The sequence below is a fragment of the Panulirus ornatus genome, chromosome 17, assembly GCF_036320965.1.
Source record: "Panulirus ornatus isolate Po-2019 chromosome 17, ASM3632096v1, whole genome shotgun sequence".
Classification (NCBI taxonomy): Eukaryota; Metazoa; Arthropoda; class Malacostraca; order Decapoda; family Palinuridae; genus Panulirus; species Panulirus ornatus.
Window position 1 is genome coordinate 49,959,995 of NC_092240.1, and position 5,000 is coordinate 49,964,994.

Below are 5,000 nucleotides of genomic sequence, written 5' to 3' on the forward strand. Positions count from 1 at the left end.
AAATTTAACTTTACATAATCAAATGTGCAAATTAGCAATTAAATCGTTTACACAAGTCAAAATGTCGAAGTTTAACAATATACTTATATACACATATGAAACTGTCAACATTAAGGCAATTAATCGTTTACACATACATATGCAAATATTAGATTAATCTGTTCACAATCAAATTCATCATATCATTATGCAATTAATATCGTTAAATCAACTGTTCACAAAGGTCAAATTATATTTATATACATTATCAAATATCTAGTGATAACTGTTCATCAATCAAAATTTATATTTACAATACAATATGCAATATCATATGAAATCGTTCATCAAAGTCAAAATTTATATTTACATATACATTATGCAAATATCATTGATAATTCTGTTCATCAAAGTCAAAATTTATATTTACATATACATTATGCAAATATCATATGATAATTCTGTTCATCAAAGTCAAAATTTATATTTACATACATTATCAAATCATTAGTAAATCCATGTTCTAAAGAAGGAAATTAGTAATAATCCATCCAATTCCAAATCGGGTTAGTAAAACCAAATTTCAAATCGGGTTAGTAAAACCAAATCCCAAATCGGGTTAGTAAAACCAAATCCCAAATCGGGTTAGTAAAACCAAATCCCAAATCGGGTTAGTAAAACCAAATCCCAAATCGGGTTAGTAAAACCAAATCCCAAATCGGGTTAGTAAAACCAAATCCCAAATCGGGTTAGTAAAACCAAAGTCCAAATCGGGTTAGTAAAACCAAATTTCAAATTGGGTCAGTAAAACCAAATCCCAAATCGGGTTAGTAAAACCAAATCCCAAATCGGGTTAGTAAAACCAAAGTCCAAATCGGGTTAGTAAAACCAAATTTCAAATCGGGATAGTAAAACCAAATCCCAAATCGGGTTAGTAAAACCAAATTTCAAATCGGGATAGTAAAACCAAATCCCAAATCGGGTTAGTAAAACCAAATCCCAAATCGGGTTAGTAAAACCAAAGTCCAAATCGGGTTAGTAAAACTAAAGTCCAAATCGGGTTAGTAAAACCAAATTCCAAATCGGGTTAGTAAAACCAAATTTCAAATCGGGTTAGTAAAACCAAAGTCCAAATCGGGTTAGTAAAACCAAATTCCAAATCGGGTTAGTAAAACCAAATTCCAAATCGGGTTAGTAAAACCAAATTTCAAATCGGGATAGTAAAACCAAATTTCAAATCGGGTTAGTAAAACCAAATTCCAAATCGGGTTAGTAAAACCAAATCCCAAATCGGGTTAGTAAAACCAAAGTCCAAATCGGGTCAGTAAAACCAAATCCCAAATCGGGTTAGTAAAACCAAAGTCCAAATCGGGTTAGTAAAACCAAATTTCAAATCGGGATAGTAAAACCAAATCCCAAATCGGGTTAGTAAAACCAAATTTCAAATCGGGATAGTAAAACCAAATTTCAAATCGGGTTAGTAAAACCAAATCCCAAATCGGGTTAGTAAAACCAAAGTCCAAATCGGGTTAGTAAAACCAAATTTCAAATTGGGTCAGTAAAACCAAATCCCAAATCGGGTTAGTAAAACCAAATCCCAAATCGGGTTAGTAAAACCAAATCCCAAATCGGGTTAGTTAAACCTGTGTTGTATGACACACATTTAAATTCCCTTTTTTTTTTTGTGCACTAAGAAAATCTTATCTTCACAAGGAGATCATTATCTTGAAAAGATATGAATAGGTGGACTGGTGGTCGAATCACATGTTCCACTGGGTATTGGGCAGTTCCACTGGGTATTGGGCAGTTCCACTGGGTATTGGGCAGTTCCACTAGGTACTGGGCAGTTCCACTGGGTACTGGGCAGTTCCACTGGGTACTGGGCAGTTCCACTGGGTATTGGGCAGTTCCACTGGGTACTGGGTAGTTCCACTAGGTACTGGGCAGTTCCACTGGGTACTGGGCAGTTCCACTGTGTATTGGGCAGTTCCACTAGGTACTGGGCAGTTCCACTGGGTACTGGGCAGTTCCACTGGGTACTGGGCAGTTCCACTGGGTATTGGGCAGTTCCACTGGGTACTGGGCAGTTCCACTGGGTATTGGGCAGTTCCACTGGGTACTGGGCAGTTCCACTGGGTACTGGGCAGTTCCACTGGGTACTGGGCAGTTCCACTGGGTACTGGGCAGTTCCACTGGGTACTGGGCAGTTCCACTGGGTATTGGGCAGTTCCACTGGGTACTGGGCAGTTCCACTGGGTACTGGGCAGTTCCACTGGGTACTGGGCAGTTCCACTGGGTACTGGGCAGTTCCACTGGGTACTGGGCAGTTCCACTGGGTATTGGGCAGTTCCACCGGGTATGGGCAGTTCCACTAGGTACTGGGCAGTTCCACTGGGTACTGGGCAGTTCCACTGGGTACTGGGCAGTTCCACTGGGTATTGGGCAGTTCCACTAGGTACTGGGCAGTTCCACTGGGTATTGGGCAGTTCCACTGGGTACTGGGCTAATATTTTTTCCCCCGCAAACTTAAAATATAGCAATATGGCCATTTCTTTCGTCTGTTTCCTTGCGCTACCTCGCAAACGCGGGAGACAGCGACAAAGTATAATAATAAAATAAATAATCTCTTCTCACACAGCTATGTAGGCCACTCAAAACACCCCACTTGCCCTACATACGCTATCACCAAACCTTGGCTGGGTGTATCTTAGATACAAGGGGAAGGTGTATAGGTGGGCGGCTCAAGGACTTTCACTCATAACACACTGACCATAGGAACCAATACACTGGCCAGCGATATATTCATTATATTATATTTATTTTGCTTTGTCGCTGTCTCCCGCGTTAGCGAGATAGCGCCAAGGAAACAGGCGAAAGAATGGACCAACCCACCCCCATACACATGTATATACATACACGTCCACACACGGAAATATACATACCTATACATCTCAATGTATACATACATATACACACACAGACATATACATATATACACATGTACATAATTCATACTGTCTGCCTTTATTTATTCCCATCGCCACCTCGCCACACATGGAATAACATCCCCCTCCCCCCTCATGTGTGCGAGGTAGCGCTAGGAAAAGACAACAAAGCCCCCATTCGTTCACACTCAGTCTCTAGCTGTCATGTAATAATGCACCGAAATCACAGCTCTCTTTCCACATCCAGGCCCTACAGAACTTTCCATGGTTTACCCCAGACGCTTCACATGCCCTGGTTCAATCCACTGACAGCACGTCGACCCCGGTATACCACATCATTCCAATTCACTCTATTCCTTGCACGCCTTTCACCCTCCTGCATGTTCAGGCCCCGATCACACAAAATCTTTTTCACCCCATCTTTCCACCTCCAATTTGGTCTCCCACTTCTCCTCGTTCCCTCCACCTCTGACACAATATATCCTCTTGGTCAATCTTTCCTCACTCATTCTCTCCATGTTATATATGTATACATATATATAATGAAATGTTAAAAATTAAGGGTCAATATCCATTGCGAGATGTCCTTGCTACAGCGTTGCCCAGCAGGACGAGGTTAAGATGGGTTATAATATACATAGGTGGAAATTGGGTACAATTCAAACTCTCAAATGGTTATTGAGGCCACAGAAGACCCAAGTTTATTGTATGAGGAACACGGGAATACACAGCATTTTGTGCTTCCATGAAATTTGTACACAATCAGTAAAGCACACATTGTTCTCTCCTGTCAACAAAGAGCAATAACAGTGTACTAAATCAACGCTGTTTTCTTATTATTATCATTATTTTTTTTTCCTTTTTTCTTCGCGCTGTAATAAAATGGTAAAAAGGCAGTATAAAATGGTTCTCTCACAAGAAGCGGTTAAGTGTCTGTGGGTGTGTATGTTTTTGAGATGACTATTTCTTATTTTCTATTTCTTCTTTTCGTGTAAAAAGATGACAATAAGGCCTCCACCCTCCAATGCCTGACAGATCTATGGCGTAACCCTCGCTGCTTCTGGCTAGGCTTTTCATCATGCATTACTGATTTAAAACTGTTTTAAACTATCCTCTTGTTTTAAACTAGCCTCTTGCTCAGCATTATTATCTATTACTGTTTTAAACCTAGCCTCTTGCTCAGCATTATTATCTATTACTGTTTTAAACCTAGCCTCTTGCTCAGCATTATTATCTATTACTGTTTTAAACTAGGCCTTATTACTGTTGAAGTGTTGTAAACTAGGCGTTATTACTGCTGAAGTGTTTTAAACTAGGCGTTATTATTGTTGAAGTGTTTTAAACTAGGCGTTATTATTGTTGAAGTGTTGTAAACTAGGTGTTATTACTGTTGAAGTGTTTTAAACTAGGCGTTATTACTGCTGAAATGTTTTAAACTAGGTGTTATTACTGTTGAAGTGTTTTAACTAGGCGTTGTTATTGTTGAAGTGTTTTAAACTAAGCGTTATTATTGTTGAAGTGTTTTAAACTAGGTTTTATTATTGTTGAAGTGTTTTAAACAAGGCGTTATAGTTGTTGAAGTGTTTTAAACTAGGCGTTATTATTATGAAGTGTTTTAAACTAGGCGTTATTATTGTTGAAGTGTTTTAAACTAGGCGTTATTATTGTTGAAGTGTTGTAAACTAGGCGTTATTACTGTTGAAGTGTTTTAAACTAGACGTTAATATTGTTGAAGTGTTTTAAACTAGGCGTTATTATTGTTGAAGTGTTTTAAACTAGGCGTTATTATTGTTGAAGTGTTTTAAACTAGGCGTTATTATTGTTGAAGTGTTTTAAACTAGACGTTAATATTGTTGAAGTGTTTTAAACTAGGCGTTATTATTGTTGAAGTGTTTTAAACTAGGCGTTATTATTGTTGAAGTGTTTTAAACTAGGCCTTATTACTGTTGAAGTGTTGTAAACTAGGCGTTATTACTGCTGAAATGTTTTAAACTAGGTGTTATTACTGTTGAAGTGTTTTAACTAGGCGTTGTTATTGTTGAAGTGTTTTAAACTAAGCGTTATTATTGTTGAAGT

At 38.4% G+C, this 5,000-nt stretch overlaps 1 long non-coding RNA gene across 1 annotated transcript; it reads right to left on the reverse strand.

The window, feature by feature from the left end:
• Nucleotides 1–3,596: 3,596 nt before the first annotated feature.
• LOC139754485 (uncharacterized) lies at nt 3,597–4,831 on the reverse strand. Its single transcript, XR_011713895.1, has 2 exons — nt 4,207–4,831; nt 3,597–4,133 (listed from the first exon to the last, which is right to left on the reverse strand). It is a non-coding gene; the product is annotated as an uncharacterized lncRNA (long non-coding RNA).
• Between the last annotated feature and the right edge of the window lie 169 nt (nt 4,832–5,000).